This window comes from Mustela erminea, chromosome 6 (assembly GCF_009829155.1).
Source record: "Mustela erminea isolate mMusErm1 chromosome 6, mMusErm1.Pri, whole genome shotgun sequence".
NCBI classification, from domain to species: Eukaryota; Metazoa; Chordata; class Mammalia; order Carnivora; family Mustelidae; genus Mustela; species Mustela erminea.
In genome coordinates, this window is record NC_045619.1 from 81,535,888 (window position 1) to 81,547,363 (window position 11,476).

The 11,476-nt window shown below is 40.7% G+C and overlaps 1 pseudogene; it reads right to left on the reverse strand.

Moving 5' to 3' along the window:
• Positions 1-9,423: 9,423 nt before the first annotated feature.
• On the reverse strand, positions 9,424-11,183 carry LOC116593533 (annotated as a pseudogene).
• Positions 11,184-11,476: the final 293 nt, after the last annotated feature.

Genomic DNA, 11,476 nt, shown 5'->3' on the forward strand with positions numbered 1-11,476 from the left:
AGAGAGTGGGGAAAGGAGCAGAGGGAGAGGGAGAGAGAGAATCTCAAGCAGCCTCCAAGCTGAGCACAGAGCCCAAGTCGGGGCTCAGTCTCATGACCCTGAGATCATGACCTGAGCCTAAATCAAGAGTCAGAGGCTTAACTGACTGACCCACCCAGGCGCCCCTCCCAGCAGCCATTTAAATCCTGTTTCCAGGACTTAGAGTTTCTAAGTCCTCCAGAAACATGCCAAGAGGAGACAGACAATGGCGGCCCAATTCCCCTCTGAGACAGATACTTCTTCCTAACACTGTGCAGTGTTCTAGGAACCTTTAGGCAGTTATTTCAAGCGCAGCTCCATGCTTGCAGCAAAATAGGCAAGACTGCGTCCAAGGGCAGGAGGGTACTGGAAACAAGCCAGCTTTGTACAAGAGGTTTGATCAGACTGACAAGGCTTGGAGTCTGAAGGCTTGGGTGTCATCAAACAGTTGGTGCAGCAGCCTTAATGAAGCAGTCTGCACGACGGCGCAAGGTGCAGGGACCAGGAATCCACCAGCCAGATCAAGGAGTACCTGCCAAATGTGAGGTCTGTCCAAGGGCACTAGAGGGCTCACCCCAGGATGAGGGTTCAAGGCTACCTGAAGAGATGGCTTGGGTCTGCACCTGGGGTCTTGGGGCACTGGATCTTAAGTAGAAGCTTAATTCTCTAAACCTTGGGTAGGGTGGAGGAGAAGTCAGGCAAAGGTCTATAGAGTGCATCAGGGGTACTTTAGGGTTGATAGTGTGAAACAGAGGCAGGCAGTATGTTCCTTAGAGCCCCAGAGGGCACAGTGGCCAAACCCAATGGTCATCGCTGGAGGGTCCCACACACATCGCTGGAGGGACCACCCATCGCTGTGAGGCTCTTGGGTTCCACACAAGAGCGAGAAGAGGTTTGCTACATTCCCTCTGAATGTGAGAGAGGGGAAAGTAGGGCAAGCCTCAGACCTCCTATGTATGCTCACAGAGTGGGGAGGGCAGAGACTGCTGGCTAACTAGCGAGCGAGGGAAGGGAAGGGGAATGGCAAGGGAGAGGCGGGATACAAAACAGGGGGAACAACTTCTCCAGAGCACATTTTCTCCAAGTGAATCTTCTGCAACCTTTTTATTAGTTCATTTGTGGCCATGATGGCTATTGAGACTACCCTAGAAGATATTAAAAGGGAGAGTAGGAAGCATGCATCAAAACATTGGTCAAAAACATTGGACAAAAACAAACTGAGGGTTGCTGGGGGGAGGGGGGTTGGGGGGAGGGGGGTGAGGTTATGGACATTGAGGAGGGTATGTGCTATGGTGAGTGCTGTGAAGTGTGTAAACCTGGTGATTCACAGACCTGTACCCCTGGGGATAAAAATATATTATATGTTTATAAAAAATAAAAAATTAAAAAAAAAAAAAAACATTGGTCAACAGAGACCCTAGGCTCATTTCCACATTGCCCAGTAGAGCGGACCCTTATCCGGACACCCTGCCCAGCACTTCCCTCAGGCCAAGGCCCCTACTCTTGGGATCTGACCACATCTGGTCCTGATAGATGGAACCCTTAATTACTGATAGTCTGTGCTTGCTTTCCTAAAGGGCATCAGCAGTTCCATTCCTGGTGCCTGTCTTTGAACTGCTGAATGTTGGGAGGACAGCCACCTTCGGAATAATTAAAAGGAAATTAAGAAGCTCAAATTAGCTTATTCGGGGGGTTGAAACTGTTTTCCTCAGACTTTCTACTAACATTTAGTTACTTCTGGATGTATTTATTAGTTATGGATCGCTAGAGAAAGGGGGGGGGCAGAGAGAGACACCTATTATAAGGAACTGGCTCACATAATTATGGAGGCTGAAAATTCCCAAGCTCTGCAGTCAGCAAACTGGAGATCTAGAAGAGCTGGTGGTGTCGTTTAAGTTTAATTCTAAAGGCCTGAAAGCCAGGAGAGCCATAAGTTCTAGTCCAAGGGCAGGCAAAGACCAATGTTTCAGCTGAACAAGCAGACAGGTGAAGTTCCCCCCTACCCAGCCTTTCTGTTCTATTCAGGTCTTCAGTTGATTGAAAGAGAACAGCCCACATGAGGGAGAGCAACATATTTTCCTGAATCTATCATTTCAAATGTTAATCTCATCCAGAAACACACAGACACACCCAACATAATGTTTGATCAAATATCTGGGTACTCTTTGGCCCAGCCAAGCTGACATATAAAAATAACCACCAGGTTATTTCAAGGGCTTGAATGTCACCTTTTATTTCTTCTGCCATCATCTGATGGGGGCATCTATGATTAAGAGAAGGGCAAAGTGACATCAGTGAGAAGGCCAAGCTATAGGTTAGATTATCCTTCCCAGAAACTGAGAATTTCCCCCATTTGTCCATGTGGAAATATAGATTCCCTTCTTTGGAGGAGAAAAAGAAAATAATTGGACCACAGGCTTGAGATTATTACATTTTATGTATTACTTCAGGGTTTTAATTTTTTTTTTCAAAAATTTTATAGAAAACAAATCCCATAAATCTGATTTGAAAACAAATCCCATAAACTGAGCCTGGCTACTCAGTCAGGAGAGCATGTGACTCTCGATCTCAGGATCAGGAGTTCAAGCCCCATGCTGGGTGTAGAGATTACTTAAAAAAATAATAAAATCTTCAAAAAAATTCCTATAAACTTAACACCAGCTCTTCACAGCATTCTTTTCCTCTGCTGTTCTTGGCCAAGGTAGAGGCCCACAGTTTACAAAGGGTTCTGCTACTTTTTGCTTACCCTTGTGTACATGGTGAGAGAGAGACCACGGCATGGCACTGGGTGCCAGAGACCAGGCTCTGAATCCCAACTCTGCCACTGGGCAACCTCTAGCCACTTGTTTTGTTGCTCCAAGTCTTAGTTTTCCTACTTGTAAAAATCGGAAGGAGAACGTATTTTCTCCTTCACAAGATGGCTGTGCATTTCAAATGATCTAATGCTTGCTGAAAGCATTTTGTATATGTGAAATTATTATACAAACATTGGCCTACATACTTGTCCTCTTAGTAGTGACTTTGGCTTCTGTCACAGTGATGGCTGTGATCACGGTTGGTGTATGGGTTTACTGTTGCTATAGTAACAAATTACTACAAACTCAGTGGTTTAGAACAATACAAATTTACCTTATAATTCTGGAGATCGAAAGTCTGATATGGTTCTCAAAAAGCTAAAATCAAGCTGTCGGTAGGCTAGCTCCTTCTGGAGGCTCTAGGGAAGATTCTCTTTCCTTGCCTTTTTTAGACGTTACAGGTCACCCACATTCTTTGGCTCATGATTCCATTTCTCTATCTTGAAACCAGTCATGTCAGTTCAAGTTCTTCTCACCTTTCCATTTCTTTCATTTTCTCTTTGTCTCCCTCTGCCACTTACAAGGACCCTTGTGATTTCGTTGCACTCACCAGGAAAATCGCCAGGATAATCTCCCCATCGGAAGGTCAGCCGATTAGGAAATTTGATTCCATCTGTATCTTTAATTCTCTTCTGCCACAGAACCTAACATATTCACAGGTTCTGGTGATTAGGATGTGGACATCTTCTGGGTGGGGGGAGGGCATTATTCTGCCTGCCACACTTTGTTTACTCATTTCCCAACATAATTTCAGATTTTAAAATATTGCATCTCTACAAATTCATTATATCTGTGGTCCCTGATGAGTTTGAAGTTAATCAATAAAAAATATAGCCGTTCTTCCAGATCTTCTCCAAAGGCATCATTTCCTATGCTTTTTAATTAAAAAAAGAACTTATTTAGAATACCTAAAAATTCAATAAAGAAGTTTTAAAGATAAGGAAAACATCTATAATCCAAACACTCCTAGAAACAGTTGTACTTTGGCATGTTTCCTTCAAGTGTTTTTTTCACATTGTTGAGAACATAAATATAAACAAATGCTTCTACTATTTAAAGTGATTGCACCCATATTTCAAATTTACAAACTCTTGGCAAATATAAATTTTAATGGCTGCATAATATTTCATTGCAGCAAGGCACCGTAATTTACTTGCATGCTATTGTTGAACATTTAGTTCATTTTAAATTTTAATTATCAAAATTAATGAGTGTTAAACATCTTTTATCATTTATATTTATTTGCATTTCCAGTTATTTTTCTTAGGTGAGAGTCCCAGAACTTATGGGCCAAAGGGAACAAATAAATTCAAAACTGTATCAACTCTATCAACACACTGTCAAATCACTGTCTTCAAATAATGGTTCATTATATTCCCTCCAGGAGTATGCCAGCGCCTATTTCAACACCCCTGGTCCACATTCTTTGCTAATTTTTAGTTAAAGGTGACCACTCTTTGTATATGCATCTCCTTCAATCACATGTGAGTCTGAACGCCCTCGCAAATGTGTACCCAGCGTGTGTACTTCCCTTTTTGTGAACTGCCTGCGTGGGGACAATCATTCTTTCCAAACCCAGTAATGCTCATAGAGGTTAAATGCCAAGAACAGTCACTTTTTGCAATAGTCTCTTAGAAATTCTTTCTCTATTCCTACTCAGCTTGAAGGTTCCCAGCCCTTATCAGGTTCTTCCAGAACCTCTGCACTCTGAAGCCCACAACAGGCTTTCTTTACTAGTTCTGAGCTGCTCTGCAGGTTTCTGACTGCGGCTCCTCCCATCAGCTCAGTTGTCAGCTCCAGGCGTCGGCTGGTGAATCTTCCAGCAGATCCAGACACTTTGCTCCGGCCAGCTGCCTTCCCCCTCCAACGGCATCTTCTCGTATTCCTTCCAGCATTTCCCTCCTGCTTGCTCTAGTTCAACTTCTCGAACCTCCAGTCACCTGCCAGAGCAGGGAAGAGGTAGTGGGCCAGCCGTCCTAGGTATAAGGGAATTTCGATCTAATTACTTTTCCTGCGGACATTCACTAATCCCCCTGGTTCCGCCCCTTCCTTCCCGTTTGAGCCACCATGTTCTTCCTCTGTTCTACTCTGGAGAACACTCCTTCTCCCTTCTGATTCTCCTCAGAAGTACTCTTTCTATGCTCTTTTCGCCCTGCAAAGCATTCCTTTCTCTCCTCAACATCCAATACACCCAGCATAATGTCTTAATAAAAGTAGGCTTTCACAAAGATAAGAAGTACCACAACTTCAAGCCATTTCTGTGTCCCCACCCCTTGCGGTCCCGTATCTCCACACCCTGCCACCATCCTGAGGGAAGAACAGCCCACGGGCCAGGCTTCCCACCTAAAGCGCAATGCTACGCTCCATCCAGGCTCTCAATGCTGGTATTACAAAAATTCTTGCTGCATTTCATACACCCCAGAAAATTATTTCTTCATATGCCAGGGATAGGACGTGGCATCATGAGAACACCCTCCAGTTATAACTCATAGGGGTTCATTCCGATCACAGACAAGAAACTTCAAAGATACCCAAATCCGCTTTGTACCACTTAAAAAGCTCTCCCTTCTCACAACTGTGCCAGCTCCATTAGAAACCATCACTGTTCTTTCCCAGTTACTTATCTTAATGATGAAGTCAGCTGTGTTCAAGCCAGAAGGTGGTGGAACAAGGTGCAAAGAAACAAGATAACCACAAATATCTTGACATTCGGATAATATAATCTCAAAATGGGGGCTCTCTGACAGGTTTTCGTGTTTCCAGATTTTAACGTTCAAATCAAATCAGAGACATCTCACTTGCCTAGAGACTTCTACCCCCAGTGTTAACACAAATAGTAAGGCCACTCTGCTTGCAGCAGAGACGAAAATAACCTCAGCAGAGTTTTCACCCGAAACATAAGCTATCTTGTGAGACTCTGAGTATAAATGAAGAATGTGCCCAAATAGTTCCTGGATATCCTAAAAATTCACCTTAAAAAATGATAACAATTTGGATTTAAGGTCATAGGTCAGCTTTAAAAATAATCAAAACTCTCTAATCCTGGAAGGAATAAATAATTGTAAAAGAAAACAAACAAAAACAAGATAAGTGGCTCCACAGGAGATAAAGCCATACGAACGAGAGGAGGATATTGTAAATTCCTGCATGTGTTAAAGAATCACATTAGAGGGTATATTATACGATTACCTTCAACATTAGTCTCAAGCACGAAGTATAAATTAGATTCTTGCCCTTATAACTTGGTGCTTTCTGAGTCTATACAATTACTTCCTTTCTGGTCAACTTACCAGATTTAAGGCAATGCATTTGAGATGAAAAGGAAAGGGGGTTGTCATCAGTACAGGCAATACAAACAACATCTTATCACTGTCCTAATTTCTAAATAAAACATAATTTTAAAGTCCGAAACTTAATGCTGTTCATGACTGTTCACTTTTTTAAAAGAGCCTATCATTTAAAGCACCTTCATCACAATTCCATTGACAAGTGCTAAAAATAAATCTCATTAGGGTCTGAGTATCTCCCCATGACTCTACTTAGACCTGTCTTCTTCCCCCTTGAACCTCATAAGTTCATGCCCAAACCGCCTCTTACAGAATGGGAGGCAAGTTTTAAAAGCCAGAATTATTTCTACATTTCTTCTATTTCTTCTCTTCTTCTATTCCTTATAAAACATCTAAAGCATAGATGCTAAGGTTGATGGTGAACCTCTTCAACAGAGTATTAGGCTGTCTTTCAACTTCACTTTAATAGAATGATGTAAAACTCCATGATCTCTAAAGTTCTTTTTTCCAGAGAAATAGGTGTTTGTGATATCACTTTGTATGAATAGATTTAAGTAGAGTTGGTATGTACATCCTAGCCTTCAAAACAATCATGCATCTGCCCTTAAATGTTAGACAGCTTAATGGATTAGGTCTCTAGAAAGCAAGGTGGTTACTTAGGGGCAGGGCATGGAGGTGAGTTTACCAGTAGCCTTCATCACAGTATGGAAGCTCAGTGGAAAGATGTTTGTTCCATTATTAATGATGACTATTAATGTGTCCCTTGAAAAAAACAGGCTGCTGGCCAGGTCTATACAACCAGCAGTAGGAGCCTTGCTCTCAAGTTTCTCAGTCAGCAATAGGGCAGGTGTGCTTGTCTACCCCACTTCCAAAACACATATCAAGAGGAGAAGGGAAGAAAGGAAGAGAGATTTCCATTTTGCTTCTACTTCTAAATGCACCATCAGTCTTGAAGGAACAAGTGACGTTAAGTTACTGAGGAGTGCCTTATGCACCAAAGTACGCCTCATCTCAGAGCCAAGACACAGTGATAGTTCTCTTCAGTTCAGGCAGAAACAATTCTCTGGGCAGATTAAGTTCATATACGTGTCTGCATGTGTGCACACACATGCACAAAGTACCCCCAAAATGGGGAAAAACTCTTCTCTAAGGCTAGGAGGGAAAGGAGTATTTTCTCATTATCAATTTCCATATGGGAATTTCCAGCATTTACAACTGGAATTATTTTCTGTCAGGATAACTAATTCATTAAACAAATACTTATTGGGTGCTCTTATGTGCTAATGATCCTAACACTCTCCTGTAAAATATTTTCCTCCTTAAAAAAGAAAAGAAACGAATGTCATACCTTCGGCAAAAACATCTCCCACTCAGACAACAAACATAATCATTACTAATGAGGTGTCTTACTTCAGTCTACAAACTCGTCATTCCAAAATGGCCAATTGACAGAAGATGGTCTGCTTCTCACCCACAAGATGATCTATAATTACAGCTCGTTTTGCCTCTTTAGATTGCTATGTCGATTATAAAAACACAGAAATTTCTACAACATCTAGGGTGATGACCAGGTTACAAAACAATCTGTTAAATCTTTGTTTAGTTCTGAGAGAAAAATAATGTTCCCATAATTTCCACACATTGTTCCTAGTGTTGCCCTTTGAGGTTACATAGAATACTCGAGTCCTCTCCTGTTGGAGTTATAATTATAGTTGGCATTTATTGGATGTTTACTATGTAAAGAGCCTTGTGCTAAATTCTTTATAGACATTATGATGTTATCTCCCTCTGTAAACACAGACGCACACCATCCCTTTTTCCAGGCGAAACAAACCAAGATCTTACAGCTGTTTCTCATATGACTATTTCCAGACCTTCCAACATTTTGATTACCGTCCTCTGGTCAGCTCCATTTTATCAACACCCTCCCCTTAAACCCTGGCACCCTTATCTAGTCACAATCTTCCAGATGTGAATTAAGCAATTCCAAATACAGAATACTATTATTTCCTTTTCTGGAAGGGCTATTTCTCTTGATCTGGCCTAAGAAGATTGGGGGTTTTATTTGTTTGTTTGGTTGGTTGATTGTGGGGTTTTTGTTTTTGTTTTTGTTTTGCAAATCACATGACTTGTTCATGTTGACCTTGTTGGCAACTAAAACCCTGAGAACTTTTTTTTGCATAAACCACTTTTCTGCCAAATCTCCACCATCCTGTGCAGTTGATTTTTAATGCAAAGGAAATGTTTACTTTGTATGCATCTGTCCTTATTAAATTTATTCTCTTTAATTTACTGTTCTTTCCAGGCTATCAAGATCTTCTTGGATCTTATTTTATCACTCAATGTACTAACTTCCTTTACAGCATCTGAAAATGAAGACAGCATGTATTCTGTTTTCATCCGAGCTGATAATTTCACAAGTTGAATGGCCCTATGTGGCATGTCAGCTAAAATTTTCCACCTAGTTGATAATCAGTTCATTAGCAGGAGATCCTACAGGCCTTCAGTCAGTTTTGAATCTGCCTAATTATTTTTGTCTTCTATATCCCTGTCTTCACCTTGTCCTCAGTGACACCTGGCAACTTTGTCAGATGGTTTGCTGGAATCATGATGCATTTCTCCAACCTACCATGAACAAAAAGACCAGGTATTATAAGTTGTTCTTAGCGGACCCATACTGATTGCTGGTAATTGCAATTTTCTTTCTTAACCTAATGAATACTCTATCTCAAAACTCACTATAGAATCTTGACAAAAATCAGTATAGTTTAGGTGTTTGTTCCTAAAATTCAATGTTCTTCCCTGCCCCCACTCATATGCACTTGGTAAATATTAAGACAATATTTGCTTACCTTCATTCTTAATACCTCTTTTTTTTCTAAGATTACTGATGTTGGGGTTGGATTCTTTTCTCCAGTCAATCCACTGAAATGAAATCCAACTTTATCTAGTTCCCTGAATTCATTTGAAGTAGGCAGATACCTTTTTCCATTCTCTTGTGTCTTTAGGTGCTCAAGTCTTTTTTGATATTATTTTATTATTTCCAACTTGAATGTATTTTTCATAATGACCCTGATAGGTAGGTGAGTCAGTTATTTTTATTTTCTTTTCTTTTGAAGTCACTGAGACTCAATGAGATTAACTGAGCAGTTATTGAGTAGCAAAGTTGGAATTTAACCCAATTGTCTTACCACCAAATCCAATGCTTTTTTAAACCACTTTCGGTGTTTCCTTTCCTAAATAGCCAGGGAAAATGTTGCCCCTTTTTTTTTTCTTATTAATACAGCATTTATTTGTCTTCCCTCTGTCAAACCCTGAGCCAACTACTTTCCTCAGCTTGCCTAGGGAGGTATAGGAAAAGGAACATACAGCATAGATGAGACATGAGAGAAAGACCTATGGGAGGTGGAGACGGCTCCTTCATATGGCAAAGAGGGTGAGAAAGGCCACCAACAGGCAAAAGAGCCCCATGGCCTCCAAGAGCGCAAAGCCCAGAATGGTGTAAGAGAAGAGCTGTTGCTTCAGGGAGGGATTCCTGGCATAACCAATGATAAGGGTCCCAAACACAGCTCCAGTTCCAGCCCCAAAGCCAGCCGCCCCTGTCGTGGCAGTCCCACCTCAATGAACTTGGCTGCTGTATGGACATCCCTTGAAATGGCACTGGTTTGGAAGCTGCGGCTAGGAATAATAAGTGAGGTCAGGGGACGTGGGGCTGCCAAGATGCTGAGGCCCTTATAAGGTGCCTCATCTGTCAGTGTCTCGGGTGGTTTTAGCACTACTGCAGACAGTGATCAGCTCAACAGCTGAGAGGTGCTCCTGACCAAGAACAGGGTGGAGACGAACTTTGCAGAGGTGTACGTTTTCAGGGGATGAGCAGCTGTGGCAGGAGAGCTGCTCCCAGGGCAGAGAAGGCAGAGAGGGGTGGGGCAAAATGTTGCCTTTTTAACTGAATCTGTATGTTTTGTGTTTCTGAAAAAATTAAAAGTCAAAGTTAAGTAAACTTGGGTTTATCCCTCTTTGTTTTTATGCCAGAATAGTGGAATCCAAATTTATTATCTCGTCCCTCAGATCTGCCCCAGAAATTATCTACTACCTATGTTCTTTCTTGTTGTGTTTTACTTTTAAATGTCTTACTTTACATGTGCTTCAATCTTTTTTTTTTAAACTAGACCATAAATAAATCTTAAATAATACATGTGGGTTGGCTCTTTTCCTCAGGGAACCCAATGTAGCTAGTAAAACAATATCCCTATTGTCAGCTCCTTCCTTGGCATAACTTCAGACAGACTTTCATTCCTTACAGAGTTAGAGATGCTGGGATTGCTACTTAATCCACAAGCAGTTGATTGGGTCACCCCATGAATCTGCTCTGCCATTCCTACGAGAAGAAAAATTTACAATCCCTTAATAAAAACAAAGAGCCTTTCTTCTTGGGGTGCCAGTGTGGCTCAGTCGGTTAAGTGTCTGCTTTCAGCTCAGGTCAGGGTCCTGGGACCAACCCCCCATGTTGGACTCCCTGGTCAACATGGTCAGGAGGAGTCTCCTTCTTGTACTCTCTCTCTCTCTATGTCAAATAAATAAATAAAATCTTTAAAAATAATAAATAAATAAATAAAAAGAAATTTACCTATAAACAATCAAAGACTATGTAAAGATAGATCAAAATCACAAAAGAAGACAAGTTTTACAAATAAAGGCAATGGTTGAAAATATAACAATGATTTACATAGGTATAAATGCATGTAAAGGATTTATGCTTAAGAATATATTCTCTTTGGTTTTCATTGCTTTTTCTTTGTTGTATGTAAATTAAAATTTTTTACAATTATACTGCTTGTGGCTCTTAGACCTTCTTAAATCTGTTGTTTGGTTTCTTTCATTAGTTTTGCAACGTTCTCAGTCATTATCTTTTCCAATATTATTTGTGACCCATTCTGTCTCCTCTCCTCAATCCTTCTTGGACTCCCATAATATATATATACCATTACCTCTTCTCACTATATCCTCTATATTTTTTAGCCATGCTTATTTTTCTCCATGTTCAGTCTTAATATTTTTTTCTGACCTTTCTTCTAATTTTCTAATTCTCTCTTTATGTCTTTTTATTAAAATTAAGAAAAAGTCTTTTTTTGTGTTGTTATTGTATCTTATAATTTCCAGTTTTAGTCTTAAATGTGCAACATGGTCTTATCTCTTTGAACACAGTAAACATTTTTATTTTAGTCTGTGTCTGATGACTAGTGTTGGCAATCCCTGGTAGGCCTTTTTCTATTGTCTGTTTCTGCTGTATTTTGTTCGTAAAGTTTATCACTTCAT